The sequence below is a fragment of the Peromyscus californicus genome, unplaced genomic scaffold (genome assembly GCF_007827085.1).
Source record: "Peromyscus californicus insignis strain IS unplaced genomic scaffold, ASM782708v3 Scaffold_6__1_contigs__length_162567912, whole genome shotgun sequence".
Taxonomy (NCBI): domain Eukaryota; kingdom Metazoa; phylum Chordata; class Mammalia; order Rodentia; family Cricetidae; genus Peromyscus; species Peromyscus californicus.
In genome coordinates, this window is record NW_026294584.1 from 68,915,776 (window position 1) to 68,941,123 (window position 25,348).

Below are 25,348 nucleotides of genomic sequence, written 5' to 3' on the forward strand. Positions count from 1 at the left end.
ATGCAGTAGTCCCTTGTGATGGTTTGGGTAGGCTTCTGCCCCTCACCAGCAAATGGTTCTTGGGACCAGAACCTGCAGGGAGTGGGGGAAGAGGATGTTGAGTGTTGTGCTAAGTAGAGTTCAGTTTCTGTGCTCACTTCACATCTTCATAGCAGACAGGGTAGCCTCTCTTGATGGCCCATCCCCTCCCCAAGTCCTTCCTGTTATGCCTGCATCGTGAGCCCCCCAGAGACCACTAGGAATCCAATTTTGTATGCAAAAGCAAAGAGCCTTTATTGCAAGATCAAGCTTGGGCTTCCTGTCCATTCTGACACAGCAGTTGAATCAAGGAGAGCATTGAACACAGTTATGGCAGGATTTTTAAGGAGTAAAGGATGGGGGTATAGAATTCCAGGTTCAGATGGGGGTTGAATTCCTGACTGGGTTGGAGTAAGGTAACAGAAGTTTTGTCAGACAATAATTGGTACTGGTGTTGCTGCAAGGAAATTGGCAACCTATATGCAAATGATGTAAGCTATCCTTTATGTTCTAGAGCCTTTAGTATTTGTTTATCTCAATTCTGATTGGTCCCCTTCAGAGTACAGTTTGTGGCTTTTCCTGGTTATGGTCATGGTGAGGCCTAGTACCAGTATTGTAAGTCTGCAGCCTGTCATGGCTGCACTGATGTTAAGTGAGGCGTCACCACTTCCCATATCTGTTCAGAACTGCCTCCTGCAATCAACATGGCTTCAGAGTCTGTGCCTGTGGGTTTGGAAACTCATCCCTCAAGCCTTGAATCAAATCAGCTACATGAACATAGCTGAATTGGCCCTACTTCCAGCACCAAAGGGAACTTAACAATTCCAATGGACCCACGTGAGCCGCAACTCTGAGTATTAGTTTATCACTTTAATTATATCTTCCTTAGGGATACCCCCAAACTATGCCCCTCACCAGCCTTCTCCCGCTCTCTTTAAATCAAAGCCTTTTGACATTGGTTTACTTATAATCCCAGTCTCCAACTGAGGTTTATCCTGGTGAATTTGACATCTACAATCCATTAGAAAAAGAAATTTGTAAGTAATAATTTGTAATGAAAGAAATTCTGGATTTTTATCTCAATACACATGTTCATATTTATATTCTAATTTCAAACTTAACTTTTCTATGATGATTTTTAGCTATAGTGTCTGTTGAAACAAGTCAATTGGTAAAAGATGACTTGGAGAGTGTGTAGAACTGTGCACGGTTCTTCGTCCTGCACACACGTATGCACGCCTCTGTAGAAATGGTCCCCCAGAGATCATTCAGTTGTGATGGGAACTAGACTATGGTATTCCTGGAGTGATCATCTGTTTCTCTAAAACAACAGGAAGCAGGTAACAGAACTGTTAAGACTGAAGACACAATCAAAAGATAAGAAGGGAGCAGGAGAGGTGGCCCATTGGTTAAGAGTTCTTGCTGCTCTTACAGAGGACCCAAGTCAATTTCCAACAGCTGTGTGGTGTAGCTGGAGAGCTTCTCTCCAGGTCCCACCAAGGCCCCACAGTCCCAGAGCCCATGTATAAATAATCACTCAGACACTTATATTACTTATAAACTATGGCCGTGGCAGGCTTCTTGTTATCTACTTCTTTTATCTTAAATTAACCCATTTCTATTAATCTATAAGTTGCCACATGGCTCGTGGCTTCCCGGTACCTTACATCTGGCTTGTCATGGCGGCAGTTGGCAGTGTCTCTCTGCCTCAGCCTTCTTGTTCCCAGAATTCTCTTCTCTGTTTGTCCCGCCTATACTTCCTGCCTGGCTACTGGCCACAGACATGTCTCACTGTCCAGAAAGTCTAAATTTTTAAAATATTTTAAATGCCATATTCTGTAGGTCTTTGATGTAGTTGAAGATTACCTATCTATCTGAAATATATCTATGTATACCTAGAAAACTTACTAACATGGCTACGAGTATGATTGCCATAGATGACTAATTATTAATCTATTTTTTAATTATCCATTAAAATTTTCAATGAGCTGTACAAACATAACACCTTAAACAAGAGGAGAAATATATACACAGTATAACAAAATTAACTTTAAGTTTGTATCAATAAACTAAAATCTATACCAATGTAAAACATTTTAAACAAATTGTTGCTCTTTAAAATAGGTTCAGCAATTTACCCTTTTATCCCATCATATCTATGTCAGTGTGGGGTGGTTCACAATAACCCCAGCTCCAGGAGATCCAACACCTTCTTCTGGTCTCTCTGTGATCATGCGCACACGCACACACATGCCCTGAAATACAGCTCTTCCCTTGAATAGCTGCCTTTCCTGGGTATGTTAGTGTCACTTGCTGTAGAAAGGGTTCCCTCTAAGACCGTAGTTCTCAGCCTGTGGGGTGCCACACCTTTCGGGTAGAACCACCCTTTCACAGGGGTCTCCTAAGACCCTCAGAAATATCATATATTTACATTATGATTCATAACAGTAGCAAAATTTCAGTTATGAGGTAGCAAAGAAAATAATGTTATGGTTGGAGTCACCACAACATGAGGAACCATATTAAAGGGTTGCAGCATTAGGAAGGTTGAGAACCACTGTGCTAGGGTGTATTCACATTCTTAAAACTGTTTGCAAATTGTCTCCTCATTTTGCTGTGCACCTGAGGCCCACAGGAAGCGTTGTGTGGCTCGCAAAAAATTGACGGTGAGCCTTGGTGTGAGAGAAACAAATGCCAGGTGGAAAAAGGTGACAGTGGCCAGTGCCAAAGGATGCTGGGAAAATCCCCACACTAGGAAAAGGCACCGAGGAGACACATGGTTGCAAACCTTAGTTTTAGAAATGAACCAGTAGGTAAAGCAAAGCAATCACATGAGATGCATTTCTCAGGATAGAGCCTCTGGAAACTCCTAAAAGAGCTCTCCAGATTGATTGATTGATTGATGGATCGATTGATTCTTTACTAATATTATGCTCAAATAGTCAGAAATGTTGAACTACGCACGTCAAATCTTGGGACCTTAGGTCAAGTGCATTTGCTGATGTCCGGCTTGCTTTCCAGCCCTCCATTTTCTCCTTTCCTTCTTAGTCCCCCTTTAAGTGGTCCCTTCCTTGGAAAGGTTTCCTGAAAAATAGGGTTTTACTCCTTCTTTGTCCGGAAGTAGATACACGGTTCCAACTGAACCCCACAGGGATCCTGTGAAAGGCTGAATGGCATATGATACTGAGCATTAAATATTAGCACAGGGCTGGGCGGGTAACTCACCTGTACAGTACCTGCTAGACAACTGAGGCCCGAGGTTCCAGCACCACATAAACGGGCAGAGATGCATGCCTACTATAACAGTGCTTGGGAGGTGGAGGTAGGATGGTCAGAGGTTCAAGGTCATCCTCAGAGGAGTAGGGTGGTCCAAGACAACCTGGACTAGAGACCACGTCTTGAGAAAAAAAAATTATCAGAGGATGAATATGATCAAAATACATTATGTTCATGCATGAAAATATCATAATGAAACCTCTTGTGTATAATTAATATATGCTAATAACCATATTTTTAAAAATCAGGAGTACACTAGTGAAGGGCACAACAAGGAAACATTGTTGGGGACAATGAGAGAGGAATGCCCAGGGTACAAAATCACAGAGGAAGGAGCACTGCTTTACCATGGGGAGGAGCACTGCCTTACCAGGGGGAGGAGCACTGCTTTACCATGGGGAGGAGCATTGCTTTACCATGAGGAGGAGCACTGCCTTGCCATGGGGAGGAGCACCGCCTTACCAGGGGGAGGAGCATTGCTTTACCATGGGGAGGAGCATTGCTTTACCATGAGGAGGAGCACTGCCTTACCATGGGGAGGAGCACTGCCTTACCATGGAGAGGAGCACTGCCTTGCCATGGGGAGGAGCACTGCCTTGCAATGGGGAGGAGCACTGCCTTGCTGTGGAGAGGAGTGTGGTGATATATTGTATATCAAATAAAGCTTGCATGAGGATCAGAGGACAGAGCCAGCCACTAGATTAAACATAGAAGCTGGCAGTGGTGGCACACACCTTTAATCCCAGTACTGGGAAGTCACACACCTTTTAATCCCAGCACTTGAGATCTCATGCCTTTGCTACCAGTATTTGGGAAGCACACAGGCCATTAATCCCAGCACTAGGAAGGAAGCGAAATGGCTGGGTAGAGAAAGGCATATAAGGCGTGAGGAGACAGGAACTAGAGGCCTTTTGGCTGAGGACTCCGAGGCTTTCAGTCAGAGGATTCGTGGAGATAGGATCTCACCTTCCATTCAGCCTGAGGATTCGGTAGTGGTGAGAAGTTTCTCTAGTGGCTTGTTCCTCTGTCTCTCTGATCTCTCAGTATTTACCGCAATATTTGGCTCCGGGTTTTTCTTATAAGTCCTTTAGGAATTCGTACAACAGAGGAGCACTGCCCTGCCATGGGGAGGAGTGAGAAGAGACTTTCTGATGTCATACTGTTTCTAGTGTTTTCAGATCAGCAATGACAGCAGTTTAATGAAGAGCTACACACTGTATGAAGAATTCGTATTACTTTCTTTTTAGAAATAGACGCTAGAATACTTACAGATGAAGTGATGTGACGCCAACACCTTGCTTGAACATCCCTAGGACTAGATGGGGCAGGGCTGTGTTAAAGCTGGTGTTAGGTGACGAGGCCACCTTCTTCTTCAGACTATCATTGCTGCTTTTATTTGTGTTTGAAAATATTGTAAGAATTCTTTTTCCTTTTCACTCTGTTTGTGACAGGGTCTGGCTATGCAGCCCAGGTTGGCCTCAAATTCATGATCCTCCTGCCTCAGCCCCCTAAGAGCTAGAATTATAGGCAAGGACACAGCTTCCAGCTTCCATATTAATCCTTAAAAACATACCACAGTTGGTTAGGCCGCGTTATAAAATATCTCGCTTTGAACCGCATTGACGCAACCTCAGTTTTAACTTACAGTTGCTTTGGCTCCCTCCTATCCCCTTCTCAGACCTCGGTGACTCCCTCCTCAGGGGGCCAACTTGTCTTGATTCATCTCTGCCTCACTCTCTCACTAGGGAGCCCTGTCCCCTTCCTGCCTTGCTTTGAATGAACTCCTGACAGCTTCTTTCTGGAAGAATCTGCTCACTGCTAATGATGGGACAACGTACTCCCATGAAAGCCCCTACAGTCACTGCATCAACACTAGAGTTCAAGAGGAAGCAACTTCCTGTTCAGAAAAGCAAAGAGTCGGCCTCAGACTCAACGTACACTACGCCTTCTTCAACTCAGACAAGCATCTGATTCATCTCCAGCCCCAGATGTCCCAGCCAGCACAAAGCCTCCGCAGACAGGAGCGTGGGGCAGTCCGTGGCACTCAGTCCGTCTCCTCCATCCTTCCCTCCTCAGAGCTACCCCAGCGGGCAGGGAGGCTCCGGGCTCACTTCTTACCTAACCACCCATGTCAGCCACACACATCTAAAATTTTCAGTGGCCGCCAGACACAATCCTGTAGACATTCGCCTTACCATGCTCATGCAGCTGCCCACTTTCCTGGGTCCCCCCAGGCATCCAAATGTCACACAGAGATACCTTCAACTTGCTGCCACATTGCCTTGGGTTTTCCACTCACAAAAGGGCTTCTTCTCTTCCATGGTCATTATTTTAGCATCTTACTATTTTAAATGCCTTCCATTTAAAAACAGCAACTACAGCCAGCCTCTTCCTCCTGGAGCCCCAAGGTCTTAGCGTCTCCTTTGTAGTAGAATCCGTTCACCCCCTCGGGAGGTCTTGAGAAGGGGTGGGTCTCCTGAGATCCCCACACTTCTGTCAGGGTTCCCTTTACAGTTTGGGGGGCACCTCTACCTGGACATACATCTGGAATCCATCTTTTGGTTGTGGAAACAGATTTAGTGTTTATTTGTAACTTTGCTTTTCCCTCCCAGTGACCCATAAAAACTTCAGCCAACTCATTTTTTAGTCCATTTGGATCTTAAAAATTAATAAGAATAAATAAGCTTTGCTGGGAATGAGAGCGGATTCAATTTATTCTTAATATGTCTTATCGTTAAAAAATAATAATAACCAAAAGCAGAAAATGTACTATTCTGGCATTCTAAGAGGTTTATGTTTTTCTTTTTAGCTTATCTGTATTTTCAATTATTCCATAGGATCATGTATTATTTTGTAACTTTTAAAATGTACTTGTTATTTATTGTTCTTTTTAGCTAAGATTCTCAGCCTCTGCACTGATGATGTTTGGATGTCAGATTTTGTTGGGACAGAAATGGAGGACAGTGTGTCGGGTACATTGTGGAGTGTTCAACAGCATGCCAGTTTTTACCCATCCCATACCAGCGGCAGCCACAGCGTCATAATAAAAATGTCTTCCGATTTTACTAGAGGTCCCTTGTGGTTGAGGGAGCAAAAAAAAAATCACTCTTATTTTAAAACGGTTGTGTTCAATTATAAGGATTAGAGGTTCAGGAAAGGGGGATGCTGAATCTTAGTTAGGTGAACAAGAAGCTTGCTAGGGCCACCAGGCTGCTGAAATAGAGGAAGAGACATGTCTAAACAATGAAGCTCAATTATATAATGCTCAGGTTCTGGGAGCCTGGGAGGATGGGGTAGGGTAGGGCAACAGAGTGGCCAGTTTGGTGTAACTTTGAAAATGACCATAAAGCACACCAGGGCCCAGACATGTTCCAAAGCCATAGAACTAGGCTTCTGTGGCCACCAGTCAGGAACGCTGGCTCCCCAGAAAGATAAGCAGAGGAGAGAGCGGGATATGGTTTTATGTGAGAGAAGCAATTTAAGCAATAACATTGTAAAACTGTCGTCATCAGAGTGAGAGGAAAGGAGGGAGGTGGTGTGCTCTGCCCTTGACCCAAGGTTATCTGCAACCCTATTTCCTTCTGATTCGTTGGTCTTCCCAGCTCTGTGAGCAACAGCCCTGTCAGGAGACTCAAACTGCTCAGTGGTAAAAGCCCTTGTCCCAGTTTTCGAATGAATATGGGATGCAGGGATGAGCCAGAAAGAGAGACTCAGCTCCCACCTCTCACCCCAGAGGAGTAAGCCTAAGAGTTTCCATAGGAACCTTACGAGATCTGCTGGGACTGGAAAGGCGAGAGATGCTTGGAGCAGGTTGAGGGCAGAGCAGTGGTTGCTGTGGCTGGGAAGGGTGTGGAATGGACCATTAGAGGAAAGACAGATGCCAGCAGGAAAGACAGATGCCAGTCTTGCCAGGCGGTTTCTCAACTCAGTAGTGCAACTTTTTTTTTTAAAGATTTATTTATTTTGTATACAGTGTTCTGCCTGAAGGCCAGAAGAGGGCGCCAGATCTCATTACAGATGGTTGGGAGCCACCATGTGGTTGCTGGGAATTGAATTCAGGTCCTCCGGAAGAGCAGTCAGTGCTCTTAACCGCTGAGCCACCTCTCCAGTCCTCAGTAGTGCATCCTTAAAGCACTACCTGGAACCTGACTCTCGGGCTCTGAGTCTCCACTAAAGTCTTGCTTCTCCACTACTCTGCAGCAGGAAAACTGCTTGCCTTAAGCAAGTGGTGTAGTGGGGACCAGCATGGGCTAAAGATCTCTAAAGTTGGGGGCAAGCCTTAGAAAGGTGAGGGGAAGATTTGAGAAAGACAGGGCAGGGGAAGAAAACCAAACCAATGCGTGGTGCTGAGGACTTGGTCTGAGAACCTGGCATAACCTCTGAGCTGTACTGTGCAGCTTGTAGTTGTAGAAAATGGGGGTGCTCCAGGGTGAGTTGCGCCCCTCCCCCCAATATGATGAAGTCTTATTAGCCAGTACCTCACAAAGTAACCTTATTTGGAAATAGAGTCATGGCAGGTATCGTGAGTTAACATGAGGTCACACAGAAATATGTGTCCCTTGTCTAAGGCTCCAAGATCCTTGCGCATGTAGGTGGCAACTCTATGCTGGAGGAAGGCTGAAACCTGCTTTGGAAGCTGCAACCCCTTCAGCAAACTTTGCAGCCTTTTCCTCCCTTTTCTTCAGCGTCCTCACTCTGTGGAAGACAGTCCTAAGGCTCAACTTAGCCCCTCAGGAATCCAGTGGTGCTAACGACTTCCTGTCATCTCTTTCTTTCTTAAAAAAAAAAAAAAGACATTTTAGCTAGGCGATGGTGGCGCACGCCTTTAATCCCAGCACTCAAGAGGCAGAGGCAGGTGGATCTCTGTGAGTTCAAGGCCAGCCTGGTCTACAGAGTGAGTTCCAGGACAGGCTCCAAAGCTACACAGAGAAACCCTGTCTCCAAAAAAAAGAAAGAAAGAAAGAAAGAAAGAGAGAGAGAGAGAGAGAGAGGAAGAAAGAAAGAAAGAAAGAAAGAAAGAAAGAAAGAGAAAAAGACATTTTATTATGTATATGAGTGTTTTGCTGGCATGTAGATATATATATTATATATATATTACATATATATGTGCATCACATGTATGCCTGGTGATCCATGGCACACATGATCCTGCATTCACACAAATGGATACACATGATCACACAAGAACACAGAACCCTGCTACACTACCCAGAGAATATGAAATCTAAACTGCCTGTCTTGACCCCACAGGCCCTCCTGTCTTTCATGCCTGGATGAACTTGGCTCCAGTCAGTTTTTCTTTCAGTTCTCTGAAGAAGCCAAGCTTGCCCTGCCTCGGGGCCTTTCCACTGGGCTGGTCCCTGCGCCTGGAAAGACCTTACCTGTGTTTGCCGTGTAGCTGACTTCTTTGTACCCTTTGAGCAAGGGTTCAGAGAAGCCTCTGCGAAGGCCAGGGTGCCCTTTTCAGTGTCTTCTTCACGGGTGGCGCCGCCTTGCCTCCTGTGGTGGCCTCCTCACTTGCTCCTCACTCCAGCAAGTCCTCCCTGGAATTTGAGCTCTGTCTAAGAGAGGACCTTGCTGGTCTCGTCCTGCACAGCTTCTCAGTGTATATGAAGTACACAGAACATGTTTAATAAGCGTTTACTTAGTGACTGAGATTTCAGAATGGACAGTGTATGAGAGAAATCCTTCTCAGCACCTTTTACAATGCACCTGTCCCTGCAGCCCCTGAGGGAACTCAGCCAGACACACATGTGGAAGAGAGTTTTCAACGGTGGTTTCCAAGTACAGGTCACTTTAGAAACTCCAAGGAAAGAAAACACAGCAGCTAGCATTCCGGGAAACAGACAGGAAATCGTGCAAGAAGTACAGCAAGAAGGGGTGACTGCGGTCCCCTCTTCTGGAGAGGAAGGGAGGCCATCACAGGTCCTCACTCCTCCCGGGGAGCAGAGAGAGCAGCTGGGTGCTTCTTCAGGTGCACTAAAGGAAAGAGTTTCAAAAGGAGTTGTAGGCCAGTGTGCTAGATAGTTTTATGTCAACGTGGCAATCTAAAGTCATGTGAGAGGAGAGAGTCTCAATTAAAAAAACAATCCCTTCCTAAATTCAAGCTGTCTGCAAACCTGGAGGGTATTTTCTTAATTAGTGACTGGGGGGGGGGGCGCCATTGTGGGTGGGGCCATCCATAGGTCCTGGGTTCTATAAGAAAGCAGACTGAGGAGCAAGCCATGAGGAGCAAGCCAGTAAGCAGCACTCCTCCATGGCCGCTGCGTCAGCTCCTGCCTCCAGGTTCCCGCCCTGTTTGAGTTCCTGTCCTGACTTCCTTTAGTAAGGGACTATGGATGTGGAAATGTAAACCAAATAAACCCTTTCTTCTCTACTTGCTTTTGGCCATGGTGTTTCATCACAGCAATAGTAACCCTAACTCAGACAGGCAGTCTGAGCTCATTTCGGTGTTATTTATTGAAGGACCTAGAGACGGAAGTTGGACAGACCGACAGGCAATGCCAGCACCCACCAGTGCAAAGACCAGTCAGGACTTGTTTGACTCAAGAGTTACACTAGGTTGCTGAGGCTGTGGGGCTGGCAGCTTGAACACTGAAATTTCTCCAGAGGGATAATGAAAGTGCAGGTGAGACGGAACGACCCTGTCTGTCACAAATGCACACAGTGCATGGCAGCCTGCACAGGCATCCTTGGCCAGCTGATTATCAAGCTGTAAATATCACTTGGATGATGGAAAAGCAAACCCAGCAGTTCCTGCTTTAGTCTAAAAGAGGGGTGGAACAGTCCTACTCCTAATAATCTGTCGGAAATAACAACTCACACCAGGACCAACGTGACAGGACAGCAAGGTCCACCTGTCCAGAGGAAAACCAGTGATTACCTGACAATTCCCTCCAGCACAATGCTGTCCGCGAAAGACCGCACCGTGACTGAGGACGTGCCGTGCAGCCACGGCGCTGTGATGAAGAAACTCACTGACAACCCTAAACATCTGTGAAGGTCACCTCACTGTCAAAAGATAAAAACCGCCGGGCGGTGGTGGCGCACGCCTTTAATCCCAGCACTCGGGAGGCAGAGCCAGGCGGATCTCTCTGAGTTCGAGGCCAGCCTGGACTACCAAGTGAGTTCCAGGAAAGGCGCAAAGCTACACAGAAAAACCCTGTCTCGAAAAACCAAAAAAAAAAAAAAAGATAAAAACCAAGATTTGCCAGCAAAGACTTACAAAGCACAGCCAGAAGTTGTTCTAAATCATAGCAGCATGAGAATGTGAAGTGTATCTCTGGGCTTAGAGCTGGGGAACTGTGGAACCATAGCAACTTTGAGGGCTACCCTGGGCCCAGTCCTAGCTTTACCACTTACTGTGTGGCCTGGGCCACCACACTCTAACAACCCAGCAGGGACACAGTCATCTTCTTCCTTCCTGGAGTTTAGAACTGTACCCACCTCTAAAGAGGTCAAGTGAGGCCAATGGTAGAGGCTTCTGGTTCCTCATATACCAGACTCATAGATAGACTTGGCAATGATACAGAAGGAGCTACAGAAGAAGAAGGGAAGAATCAGGTTGTCTAAATTACGCCAGGGCAGTTCTTGCTGGGAGGGCTTCCTTGGGGGTCTGGCCACATGCTTATCCCTATGCTGTCCTGGAGACAACAAACTAGTGTTGTGTAACAGCTTCCTCTGAGATTAAAACCTTCCATCCTCCCAGGGAAGCTCTTTAAGCAGTAAGGTAAATGACTCAAAAGAGCTCCAGGAAGTCCCTGAAACTGACCAGTTTCACTGGGCCCCTCCCTGCCAGAGTAAGCCTTAAAGCTGAGAGTCCTTTTCAGAAGAGCCAAGCCAAGCTGCAAAATAGACTCTCAGACAAGCAAAGCTCCCTGGAAGAAGCAGATAGCAGCCGAGCTGCCCGGAAGAGGTTGAGACCAGTGACTTGAAAAAGTCACTCTCCAACCTGTTGAGCTGCCTGCAGGCTGTGTAGTGTGCTCCAGGTTCCCAGCTTCGTGAGCCGTCACCCAGGCTGGGGTGGGCTTTGGGGATGCAGCTGTCTGTGAGTCATGTCTGCTCCTGGAAGTGACCCCTCACCCATCTTCCTGTAAGTGACCCCTCACCCATATTCCTGTAGGTGACCTAATTACATTCACTGCTTCACCAAGTCCTTTGGCCTGTCACGGGTTCCCTATCTGAGGGTGAGTAGACATGGGTGTTGCATCGCCCCAGCAAACGTTCTGTCACGTAACAACGAGCTGTGCCAAAGCTGCGATTCTGGCTTACAATGGCCTGACGCAGCATCTCTCCTAAAACCCCTTCTCCGTGCAGACAGGACTCTCAGCACGGTGCCTTGTCTAGTCCGTCTAGTCCTCACCACACTTCCACCTGGCAGAACGTCTCTTCTCTGCTTTACAGACGAAGAAACTGGGCGCCAAGAGATTAAGTCACACGTGTCTGTGCCGACTGCATTCCCAGTCTCGTCCTTCAGCCTCCACTCACTGCTTGTTTTCTAGAATCCAGTTGAATAATGAAGTTTTATTTAGTGTTTGTTTGCTTGTTTGTTTTGAGATAAGAGTGTCTCTAGGTTGTCCTGGCTGTCCTGGAACTCACGCTGCAGACCAGGCTGGCCTCAGTCACAGAGACCTGCCTGCCTCTGCCTTCCCAGTGCTGGGATTAAAGGTGTGCGCCACTACCAACTGGCAATGTGTGTGTGTGTGTGTGTGTGTGTGTGTGTGTGTGTGTGTGTGTGTGTGTATGTGTGTGGAGAGATCCACAACTTTAAAATATTTCTCCAGGCCGGGCGGTGGTGGCGCACGCCTTTAATCCCAGCACTCGGGAGGCAGAGCCAGGAGGATCTCTCTGAGTTCGAGGCCAGCCTGGGCTACCAAGCGAGTCCCAGGAAAGGCGCAAAGCTACACAGAGAAACCCTGTCTCGAAAAACGGAAAAAAAAAAATATTTCTCCAAGTTAACAATGTCCTTCAAAATGTAAATGTAGCTGTCTTTAACCCAGTAATTTCTTTCCAAGAAATACACATGAGTAAGCGTTCAAAGTGCAGAAAATATTCCAATGCGGCACTGTTTATACAGTATTATTTCAAAAACGGGACAACTGGACACACGCTTAAACGGCTACCACTGTGAAATTGGATAAATAATTTATGGCACGCCCCTGCAATTAGGGTAGCATGGAAACATGAAAAATATTGCAACAGCTCTCTCTGCACTGACCTTGAAAGATGTCAGCCCAGGAAAGGAAAGAGGCAAGATAAAATGGAGAATACGGGATCAGTGAGAAAGCCCTGAGGATACGGGCACTTGTGACCATCCCTGAGCACCTGAGTTTAATCTAAGACACCCGCATGATAGAAGGAGAGAACTGACTCTTGCAAAGTATCTGCTGACCATGAGCATCATTGCATACAGGAGTCCCCTACACACACCTGTGGCTTCCAGGCTGTGCCTTGCCCTGAGGGACTTCACGTCATTAAACAGCAATTGGCTCCATTTGGAGTGCAAGTGCTGAAGCAGGGCGAGCATCTCATTGTGCAAGACACACACACACACACACACACACACATACACACACACACACACACACACACACATATTAAATAAATAATTAAATATAAAAAAACTCAGGATGTGGAATGAACTCAAGTTTTATAAAAATAAATAAGTTATTCTTTTGTATAGTGAAAACAAATCTAGAAAGTTAGAAATATTACTTAGCTATTTATGGAAATTTTGTCTTTCATTGCATTTGTACTTTATTTTTTATAATGGGAACGTGTTGACTTTTAAATCAGAAACAAGAGAAGATGTCCATCTTCATGCTGGTCTTCCTTGTCTCGTCTGGTCCTGTGATGACCCTGTAAGGTGTGTAAAGCAGGCGGAGCTAATGTTCAAAGGAGATCACGGACTCAGGAAGTCACCTGATCAAACAGTGTGTGTGACCCACACACTCCGCTGCAGTATGCTCCAGCTCTGAATGAAACGTCTGACAGTTGCTGCAGCCAATCAGTGACAGGCATGACGGACGCATCCTTACCTGGGAAACTGCATCAGACTCCTGCAGTTAGACCTCAAGAGTGATGGGGAAGCTGGGGAAGAAACCAAGAGAAAATGGCAAAGCGGACGGGTGACAATGCCGTGTCCATACACTGGACAGATCCAGAGGGCGTGGACGTCAACCCCACTACAGTTCTGTGGAGTTCGTCCCATTCCCTGCACTGTGTTACTCCGTCTGTGAAACTGTGGCTTCCAGGCTGTGCCTTGCCCTGAGGGACTTCACTTCATTAAACAGCAATTGGCTCCATTCAGAGTGGAAATGCTGAAGCAGGGCGAGCATCTCATTGTGCAAGCCAGCAACCACCCCACCCCCAACAGACCACAGGGCATACTATTGTGGTGATATATTGTACACCCCAATATATTGTGTAACTTAATAGTGTACCCTAATAAACTTATCTGGGGATCAGAGAACAGAACAGCCACTAGATTAGACATAGAGGCCAGACAGTGGTAGCACACACCCTTAATCCTATCACTTGGGAGGTAGAGATCCGTCTGGATCTCTGTGAATTCAAGGCCACGCTGGAAACAGGGCCAGACGTGGTGGTACACACCTTTAATCCCAGCACTTCAGATCTCATGTCTTTGCTTGGGAAGGACACACACCTTTAATCCCAGGAAGTGATGGCAAGAAGCAGAAAGATATATAAGGTGTGAGGACTAGGAACTAGAACCTTTTAATCAGTTCAACTGAGACCCTCAGGGGTGAGGACTCAGAGGCTTTCAGTCTGAGGATTCGTGGAAACAGGATTGGCTGTGGAGTTGGTAAGGTGAGGTTGGCTGTGGATTGTTCTGTCTCTCTGATCTTTCAGAATTCACCCCAATACCTGGCTCTGGGTTGTTGTTGTTGTTGTTGTTGTTTTATAAGAACATTTAATAATTCATCTTACATACTATTCTTGCTCGCCAAGAGGTGTCATCTAGGGGTTGGGGATTTAGCTCAGTGGTAGAGCACTTACCTAGCAAGTGCAAGGCCCTGGGTTCGATCCTCAGCTCAAAAAAAAAAAAAAAAAGAGGTGTCATCTATGAACTTATCAAAGTAAACTGGAATACATGAACACATGGGCACACCAAAATCCTATCAGAAAAACCCAGCTGGTGAACTTACTGCACACATCAGCTATAACCTCTCTCCTGGACTATAGAAGAAGGAACAGCCCAAGACTGAGGCGCAGGGGTGCACTGACTCACCACCTGCTCACTCATCATGAGCCTGCTTCAGGAAAATTGCCATAGTGATAGAATTCTGGCTTAGCCCATGTGTCTTAGTTAGGGTTTCTATTGCTGTGAAGAGACACCACCACCGCAGCAACTCCTATAAAGGAAAACATTTACCTGGGCTGGCTTACAGTTGAGAGGTTCAGTCCATTATCATCATGGGACATGGCAGCATGCAGGAAGGCACTGTGCTGGAGAAGGAGCTGAGAGTTCTACATCTTGATCCATGGGCAACAGGAAGTGAACTATGTCACTGGGCATAGCTTGAGCACAAGAAACCTCAAAGCTCACCAGCAAAGTGACACACTTCCTCCAACAAGGTCATGCCTACTCCAACAAAGCCATACCTCTTAATAGTGTCACTCCCTTTGGAGGCCATTTTCTTTCAAACCACCACACCATGCAAAGCCTTGGGTTTAAAGCTCAGCACCCACCCAAATCTGTCTCAGTCTCCAGGCTCCAATGCAGGACAATACCTACTGCCTTTAGCACTGTCTACTTCAAACTGACCCTCAGACTGCCCGCCTACCATCCAGACTTGCACTTGACAACCACATCTGCCTTGTAGCCTCATAAAAGCTCTTATCTACTTCCCTACAGGACTCTTCTGACCAGTGAACATCGGCATTGGCTCTCCGTCCCAGCCTCTAGTGTAGCCTCTCTGAACTCTCTGAACTCTGTAGTCCATTTATCCCTTTCTTAGCCACTGTAACACGCATGCACGAGCACACACACACACACACACACCACACACACATCACATACACACACCACACACATACCACACACCACACACACCACACACACACACACCACACACACACACACCACACACCACACACCACACACACCACACACACCACACACACCACACACCACACACACACATACACACACACACACACACACACACACACACAGAGCGTGTTAAAGACATAAATGTAAAACATATATAAATGTAAAACACAGACACACACACACACACACGCACGCACATATATATATGTATCATTATAATAGGGCTGGAGACTGCTCAGTGGTGTGGATAAGGCACTTCCTGCAGCCTCCCACGCCCACATGGTGGAAGGAGAAAACTGATCCCTGCAAGTTGTTCTTTGACCTCCTCCACCCACATGCCATGGCACATGGCACCCCTCCACGCACACAAATGCACAATAAATAAATAAATGTCGTAAGAAAACATTATACTACAAGAAGCTGTGGTTGCCAATGGCCATGTCATCACAGGCAGCAAAGCAGAGGCGGATCATAAACACATATCCAGAAACATAACACAGTTGCTTTTCTCAGTGCTTTGGGAGAAAGCCCAGCAACGGCAACTTAAGGAAGGAAGGTTTGTTTGGGCTCACAGATTACAGGTATAGTCTGTCATGGCGGGGAAAGCATGGCATGGAACATACGGCAGCTGCTCACACCGCGTTTGCCAGCTTTCCCTGTCATTCAGTCCATGAGTCCAGCCTGCAATGAAGCCACCACACATCAAAGTGGGTTTTCCCTCCTCCGTTAAGCCTCTCAGGAAATCGCTTCATAGGCACACCCACAGGTGTGTTTCCATGGTGATTCTAAACCCAGGCCAGTCCATAACGAAGATGAACCATCACGGCTCTGCCTCTGTCGTCATGACAGCGAGTCTTACCACTTTAAGTCACAACACTCCACTCGACCCCTAAAAATCTCGTTTTCATCTCATAATGCAAAATGTAAAATGTATTTAGTTCATGTCCTGGTTTTGATTTCTGCTGCTTTAAAAGTCGTCATCCTTAAAAATTCCAACTCTTGGGGGAAAATATAACTCTGTGTGAAATGGTTAGAATTAGCTAGAAGAGCCAAAGGGGGCGAGAAAGCAGATTAATGAACTCTTCTGTGTGTCAGGATCTAAGACGGCCCAGGCATCTAGAGAAGAATGTGACAAAGATTCTACATCAGACCAGGGTGACCAGATGATAGTGCGTGAGCTTGGGACAGAGCTGGGTTCCCAGGCACCCCTCACCTCCTATAGGTCAGTGTTCAAGACACCCGACCTATGTGGCTGGTCCTGCCACCTCAAAGAAATTTTTAAAAACTACTTTTCATGTCTATTGGCACAATTTGAAGAAATATGGATAGCCCTGCTGCGGTGCCGGGCATGAAGCGGGTATTACAGTTGCTAGTGTTTCAAAGGCAAACTCTTGAGGCCTGGGGAATGCTGAAGTAGAAAGGTTTATTGAGCTGTTACAAACAGAAGCCAGAAAAGGACAAGGTCCCAGGACACATGTCACAACCGCTGCAGCCGGGCCAGAGAGTGGTCGGCTAGATGATGACATGTCTCTCCTGCTTATCAAAACCCGGAGAAGGAAAACCTAAGTCTTTGACCTTAAGCTTAATAAACTATATACCAGTTTATTAATAAACTGAACACCAGAGGATCAGATAAGAGAAGGCAGAGAGTCTGGAGGCCAGATGGCAGCTCCTAAAGAGACCCACTAGCTGCTCTTGTGCCAACGGGGGTGTTTTATCAATAGTATTAAATGGGGCCAGAGAGAAGGCTCAAGGCAGGCTGTTCTTGCAGAGGACACAACCTCCTGGAGCTCCAGCAAACAAAAGTGATGTCATCAGGGAGTGGAGAGATGGCTGGGCAGCGGGGAAGTAAGGAGAGAAAGGCAGGTCCCCGGGGCCATGTGGCCATTCTGCTCCACACCAGTGGGCGATCTCAGGAAATGTGGGTGGACAGTGCCTAAGGAATGACACCTAAGGTAGGCCTCTGACTTCCACACATGTACACACACAACCACAGACACTTGCTACACACACACACACACACACACACTTTAATTACTGAATTAATTAATTAAAATATGATTTTTCAGTTTTAAACACATACATGGAGACTGTGATTGTTGACCTTGGTTGTCAACTTGACTAGATCTGAAATCAACTAAAAGGCAAGCCACTGGGCACTCCCATGAGAGATTTTCTTGGTCATGTTATTTGCAGTGGGAAGACTCATCCCAAATGTGGGCTGTACCTTCCAGCGACAGCCCAGATAAAAGATGGAAACGGGAAGTTTTGCTTTTACCCACTTGCCTTCACGCTCACTGGCAAGTTCATCTGCTCTGTTGTTGCTGATGCTGCACGCCTTAGCTGATATTAAAACCCAACTTCAGGCTTCCAATGTAGCCTGAAGACGAGCAGCTCTCCAGGAATCCTCAGGGCCTTTAGTGCCAGATTGGGACTGCAGAGACACCCAACCTCATGATGTGAGCAACTACAGGTTTCTTGGCTTCTCCTGTATGAGACAACCATTGTTGGACTACCCGGATATGTAAGCCAATCTAATTAATCCCCCTTTAACAGATATTCATTCTGTTGGTTCTGTTCTCCTGGAGAAAACGGACTAATCCCCATACATATATAATCTATACACAGTATACATGTGCAGATATATACATACATATATGTGTATATCTCTCTGTGTGTATATATCTATATATAAAATTCTGGATGCCTGTTCTTATTTTTGCATGATTCACAAGTTAGTAGTTTTAGACTATTAAACTTTTTTAATCTGAAGAAGAAAATCCCATGGTGTGAAATGTGCATGTAATTAAAATTTATATCCATAAATGTTTTATTGACACACAGCCTCACACATTATTCATTAAAATCTATCTAGGGTTGTTTTCTTGTTCTGATGGGGGAGCCGAGCTGTCGCAGTGGACGTGACGTGATTGCAAAGCCTCAGTAGTTATTCCCTGGCTTTCTGTAAGTCCGGCAAACCCCCAACTTAAAGAGAAAGTCACCCTTGCCTTTGAAGTTTGCCTTCCCCGTCGCCCCTCTGTGCCTCTCGAGTTCCTTCCCACAAAGAGGTCCTTGCCGGGTCCTGTCACCTTGCTTCTTGGTCCTACTATCTTTCTCCTAAACAAGTCCTTGCTCCATTTTGCCCATTTCCAACCTGTAGAGAAAACCCTGCTGGCTTGTCTCTCAGGCTGTGGTTTCCTTTCCTCGCCCAACAGTATTTTTGAAATTCAGCAGCAGCTGGAGCTCCTGCATTCCCTGTCATGGCAGAATGGCATCATGTTGCATTGAGCAAGCCACAGCCTCCTTCTTCCTCCGCCCTCAGGCTGATGGCTCTCCACACGTCTGCAGATCTTCTCTGTGAACCATCTTTCCCGGGTCTCCTGGTGCTTTTGTGCAAGAGTGTGTCCAAGTCATTTGCAACTTCATCTGGGTCACACCAGCTTATTTCAGAAGTGGTTGTCCCGGTCTACACTCACCTCCCATACAAAAGCGACACCATTGTGCCCAACATTAGACAGCTTCAGACTTCAGTTTTTGCCAATTTGATGGGTGTGAGTAACACCCCATTGTGATAAGATTCTGAATCTTATCAATTACTAAATTAATTTTTACTAAAAAAGATTAAATTACTAAAAAATTACTTTAAATGGGTTTTTAAAAAGATGAGTATATCTTTATGTGTCCGTTGGCCATTCATGCTGCTTCTACAAAATTCCTCTTTGTTTCCCATACATATTTTTCTGTATGGGTTGTTTATCTTCTACTACTTTACCACCCCCCACCCCACCGTGTGTGTGTGTGTGTGTGTGTGTGTGTGTGTGTGTGTGTGTCTGTCTGTCTGTCTGTCTGTCTGTGTCGGTCTGTCTGTGTCTGTTTCTCTCTGTCTCTGTGTGTGTCTGTCTGTCTCTCTCTGTGTATGTATGTCTGTCTGACTCTCTCTCTCTGTCTCTCTCTGTGTGTGTATGTCTGTCTCTCTCTCTCTGTCTTTGTGTGTGTGTGTGTGTGTGTGTGTGTGTGTCTGTCTGTCTGTCTGTCTGTGTCTGTCTGTGTCTGTTTCTCTCTGTCTCTGTGTGTGTGTGTCTGTCTGTCTCTCTCTCTCTGTGTATGTCTGTCTGTCTGACTCTCTCTGTCTCTCTCTCTGTATGTGTATGTCTGTCTTTCTCTCTCTGTCTTTGTGTGTGTGTGTGTATGTCTGTCTGTCTGACTCTCTCTGTGTATGTCTGTCTCTCTCTGTCTTTGTGTCTGTCTGTCTGTGTGTGTCTGTTTTTCTCTGCCTCTGTGTGTATGTGTGTCTGTCTGTCTCTCTCTCTCTGTCTCTGTGTGTGTGTATGTGTGTGTGTCTCTGTCTCTCTGTGTGTGTCTCTGTGTGTGTGTGTCTGTCTCTGTGTGTGTGTGTCTGTGTGTGTGTGTCTGTATCTGTGTGTGTGTCTCTGTGTGTGTGTCTGTCTGTCTATCTCTGTGTGTATGTGTCTGTCTGTCTCTGTGCGTGTATATATGTGTATCTGTCTCTCTCTGTCTTGTGTGTGTCTGTCTGTCTGTGTCTCTCTCTCTGTCTCATGTGTGTGTCTGTCTCTCTGTGTATGTGTGTGTGTGTGTGTCTGTCTCTGTGTGTGTCTGTCTCTGTGTGTGTGTGTGTCTGTCTCTCTCTGTGTATGTGTGTGTGTCTGTCTGCCTGTCTGTCTGTCTCTGTGTATGTGTGTGTGTCTGTCTGTGTATGTGTGTGTGTGTGTGTGTGTGTGTGTGTGTGTGTGTGTGTGTGTACATGCAGGTACACATGACTGTATATGTTCATTTGTGTAAATGCTTCCATCTCTCTCCTAATTTTTTGAGTCGGGGCCTCTCACTGGACCTGGACCTCATCAGTCCCAGCAGACTGGCTGGCCAGACAGGACCCTCCTGGGCTGAGGTTACAGACACATGCGCTATGCCTAGCTTTGTGTGTGTGTGCTGGGAACCACACTCTCCCTCCTCTTTTCCGTTCCTATGTACACTCCATGTGCTCTGGGTTTGAGTTATTTGTCAGTTGAAAATGTCTTCTCTGAAATTGTCTTTTTGAGCTCTAATATGGAATCTTTTCATATGTATATTAAGGTGGTAATGTCAATAGAGTAAAATATATTTACCACTTCTTTCACACCATGAATTTTAATGGGGATAATAGTTTTTTTCAACTAACTCCTGATGCAGCTCTTCTGTTTGGAAGGTGGTTCTGCTTCCTGAAGTCTACATCCCATCCTAGCTAAACCACAAAACAGGAAAAAAAAAAAAAAAAAGGTAAGTGTGGGGAAGCCCTTCTAGGAGAGGGATGGGAGAGGAGGGAGCCAAAAGATGGCCAGAGCCTCTAGGGGACTGAGGGAGGTCCTATGCTACCTTCACAGCAGAGCCATTACAGTACAGCACGGAATATAGAGGCCGGGCTGCTAGGGCCTGAGACACTCCTCTGCACCTGGAGCCAAAATTCTGCCACCTCCATGGGACTGATCACCCATCATATGGGGCTTGGGGTCTGTTGATATTCCTGAGTAGGAGGGTCATTTGGTCCCTCACCTGAGAATCCAGCAACCCCCCTCAGTCATTTGTATGTAATCCTTCCCTAACCCCTTGTGGCCTAGGGCACTCAGGGAGCAGCTAGCCCAGGCTCAGGAAGACTGCAGCTCACGTGACTCATGGTCTATCTGTTGACGTGATAAGGACCCTCTTATGCCAGTTGAGCCCAGGTTGGCCTTTGCTGGCTTCACAGACCTTCTGCTTTCCATAGTCTCTATCCAGGCCTAATCTAGGCTGTCCACCCCAGGCTCCTATCACTGGACATTTCCTATCACCATGTCAGCTCTACAGCAATCCTATGAATCTTTAGTGATCACCCAGCTTCTCTGGGAGAGCCTGCTGGGTTATCTGAATCTCTTTCTGACTATGTAGGAGGGAGGAGAGGCTTGGAACTCTTTCTACTCTGTCTCGATGTTATCCCCCTGAGATGAGCTTCAACCACTGTTGTAGACATCCCTTCCCGGGGGGAGGGGGGCCTACCCTTCATCATAAGGTCCCAGTGACAAACTAAAGCTCAATTCCACCCAGAATTCACCCTGGAGAACCGATGAGTTTATTGGGCTTACATAAAGAGCGTGGGTGAGAGGTTACTGATGGGAGCATGGCTGATCCCAAAGACCACACTAAAAAGTCTTCACCGAGTGTGGATAATGGCTTCCCCATAGTTACAGAGATGGACTCTCCTTCCCTGGTCTTCCTGAGACCATAGAGGCAACAGCACAAAGGCCCATCACCAGAACAGCTATCCTCCCCCAGTTCTCAGAGACAGGTGACCTTCCCTCTGCTGGCTGGGTCATTGAAGAAGGGAGAAAGTCTTGAGAGGGAATTAGGTTCTTGAATTTAACTTGACTAAAGACCAAGTCAGCCAGCCCCAGCTCAAAGAGTTAGACTTCACTGGAAAGTTTGAGCCACGCGTCCACCACACCCCCACCACACTCAGCCATCGAGATGGAGCCTTAGACTGAGGAGATGAAGGAAGAGGTACATTTATGAGCTTCACTACACATTTCTACTGTACTTCAGTGGCAATTATCTGATCCTTATGGTATGTGGGGAAGGCAGATGTGCAAAACAAAAGTCAGAGCATCAGCTAAATCCATTGTAAAGGCATGGATAATATACAAAGCACCCACAGAAGTGGGAGAAATAAGCTATGTATATGGTGTTCTACAACAGTGTAGCAATAGTATCATCAACTTAGCACCTTAAACCAAGACATTCTCTCAGCTCCTACTGCTCAAAATCTAGGTGTGGTCCACCTGGGATTTCTGCAAGGTTTCTGTCAAGGTACTGCCAGAGCTGAGTCTCCATCTGAGCAGTCAGCTGTGGAAGGATCATTTCCAGTCTGATGCGCTGTGTAAATTGAACTTGAACATTTACTTTCTTGTTGGGGATTGGAATAAGGGCCTCTGTCCTTGACGGCTAACAGTCAGAGAGGCCACCCTCAGTTCTCTGCCACGTGGGCCTCCACAGCATGGCTGCGTTCTTCACCAAAGCTGTCGAGGAAGAGAGGACATCAGCAAGACAGACATCACAGTCCTGGGTATGTAACCAGAGAAGTGACACCATGTTTTATTGGTTAGAAGTCGGATGCCCTGCCCTCAACCAAGAAGAAGAAATGATATAAGGATGTAAACACCAGGAGATGGCATCCCGTGAGCCGTCTTAGCGTCCAACACCATACTGCCATAGCTAATCTTGAGTGTCGGCTCGACGGGATTTAGAATCGCCATGAGAACAAACTCCTGGGCATCTCTGTGAGGGAGTTTCTAGATTGGCTTAGCTCAAGTGGGAAGGCTCAGCCTAGGTGGGCGATACCACGACACAGGCTGGAGTTCCAGATAGAAGAGAAAAGAGAGAGCAAGACTGTGGACACACGTGACCAGCCGCCTCCCGCGCCGGCCACCAGACTCCCCATCAAAACAGACTGAGCCGAAATAAATCCTTCCACTGTCAAGCTGCTTTTTCGGGTGTTCTGCCACAGCAATGAGAGAAGGGACTCACGCTCACACTGTGTGAGGTGGGTGGGTCCCAGACAATACCTCTCAGCGCTGGGTTGGAAGATTATAGGCCCAGAAACTGCTCGGTGGCCCTAGAGAGCCTAGTTCTCTCACCATTGCACTAGATGAGGCAAAAATAAGTGTTTGTGAGTGACAACATTGGCATTCAGGAGGGAAAAGAATTCTGGTCAGCCCCCAAGAGAAAGAAGATAGTGTTTTACACAGAACAAAACCAAGAAAGACAATTGTCAGATCTCGTCTCAGTAGCAGTGACACTACAGACCTCTGAGCAGAACTGAAATGGCAAAAGCCACCAGTGCTAATGTCTCACCAAGCCTCCGCAGGAATGTGCCGGGAATGTCAAGGGCACTGGGAGAACGGGAGATGATCTAACGCCCGAAACTCCCCAGTACTATAGTCACACAAATGATAAGTAGGTGGCAAGAAAAAAAGAATCAACTCTTGCTAATAACAGGGGAAAGAAACTATTGGAACTGAGCCCTGCAGAAACGCCTTTCATCCCAGACCCTAGACAGCTTTAAGAGCAATAGATCCTTTTTTTTTAAAGGGGGGAGGGGAAAACATGGATTTTATGCCCTTCAGCAAAAGTAGCACCTAATGCTCTCACAGATAAGGAAATGAAACCTGGGTGCTATTATTTTTTTGGAAGAACATTTCATGATTCTTTCTAAGGTTCTAGCTCCATGATTAGCTGAGCCTAGGGAAACACAGGGTATGGACACATTTCTTTCTTTATTTCAAAAGAGATAGCAGTTCTCACCCTGCTCAAGAATGTAGAATGGATGGTTAGAACCCAGCCTGAAAGAAAACCACCATGGGCAAATTGCTGATGCAGAGGGCTTTAGCAAAGAGACGTACAAGTCATGCATCCCAGTAAGTCCAAGGCTGTACACACAAGATTTGGGGGGACAGTAAGGAATCAGCAACACAACTGATGGACAAGGAAGGGGGTGTGAACCTCAGAAACAATAGCAGCGGTGTGCAGGAGACAGGTGTTTGGCAACAGATAAAGCAACTAGCAAGTTGATTGTTCTTGTTTTCTGTTTAATGAGATTCTGTACCAAGAAATGGTTCCAAAACCACGTGGCCCAGGGAACAGTGTCGAAGTGTGATGACAGTTTGGTTTGTTTGTCATGGCAGGGGCTCAGCCACTGGACAGGAGCAATAAGCCATCTCTAAAGTCATCCTTGGCACAAGAAGATGACATTCAGAAAATTCAGTGTCCAGCAGGAGTCGAGCCCTTTTCTGCGGTCACATGCTGCTGTTGGGGTGCCTGCAACTTCAAGGCTCTCTGCTTACTGTGTTCTCTCCAAGTCCAAGACCAGGAGCTCCTTTCTAAATATGGGATGGGCACGTGTTCCCGGCTGGCGGACTCAATATGCCCTGTCTTACCTTTCCCACCTTCTTGCTGTTTTATGTAAAATAGGATTCCTTGTGGCACTGTGAATCTACTCCCACTTGGTTGTGCCCCTGGGAGCCTGTGTCTCCCAGGGACATTAGCAGCCTCCTATGAACTTGGTATTCAGACGTTCCATTCCCTCCCACCCCTCAAGCCCATTCCACTTCATCCCTTCTCTTTTTCTCCTCCATCAAGATGTGCCAGCATTGTCCTCAGCAGCTGAAAATGGGGACAGTATTCAGTCCTCAGTTTCCCTCAAACTCGTGAGCGTCATCGGGAGAGTTAGCAGTGCCGAAGCAGAAAGCGTCTGGAGCTCATTCCCCTCAGACGTGGCTGTGCCACATCTACAGAAGGGTCCATGTGAGTCTGAGTGACAATTGCCGCCGTGTGTATAGCAAGTACCCCCCAGTGGAGGAAAATGCACACTGTTTATTCACTCATTTCCACCAGCAGTGACCTCTGAGCTAGCAGGTATGCCAACCCCAAAGAAACATCCCTGAAGGTTGGACAGACAGAGGATTGGGAGAGGGGAAGCTGAGTGCAGTCGAACTGGTTCCTCCTGTATTCAGCCCTGGCCCAGGGGCTGTCTCCACGTGCTCAAGTCCTATTTGTCACCCGGGATCCACCTCCCAGGGACAGTTCTAGAGTCGCCTCGCATGCCTCTGAGCACCCTCACCATGTCACTACCTCAGTATCTAATATATATATATATATAAAATATGTCAGAACCATACATACAAGTCATGTCTCTTTATTATCTTGAATAACTTAAGTATTTAAGTTCTGTGCCTTGCACGTAGTAGGTGCTCAATAAACCCTTTGGGAAATGAATGACCTGACATTTAATACTCTGTGTGTGTGTGTGTGTGTGTGTGTGTGTGTGTGTGTGTGTGTGTCCCACAAAGGTTTCCTAGTGAGATCTGAGCTTGCTTTACCCAGCAGGGCTGCATTAGAGGATTGCTTGACCACGTGTGTGGTTATCAGGTGATTGGAAGATTCTGCACTTGGCTG

The 25,348-nt window shown here is 46.6% G+C and overlaps 1 long non-coding RNA gene across 1 annotated transcript; it reads left to right on the forward strand.

Moving 5' to 3' along the window:
- Positions 1-17,789: 17,789 nt before the first annotated feature.
- On the forward strand, positions 17,790-25,059 carry LOC128100008 (uncharacterized). Its single transcript, XR_008214639.1, has 3 exons — positions 17,790-17,894; positions 18,246-18,334; positions 24,079-25,059. It is a non-coding gene; the product is annotated as an uncharacterized LOC128100008 (long non-coding RNA).
- The last annotated feature ends 289 nt before the right edge of the window (positions 25,060-25,348 follow it).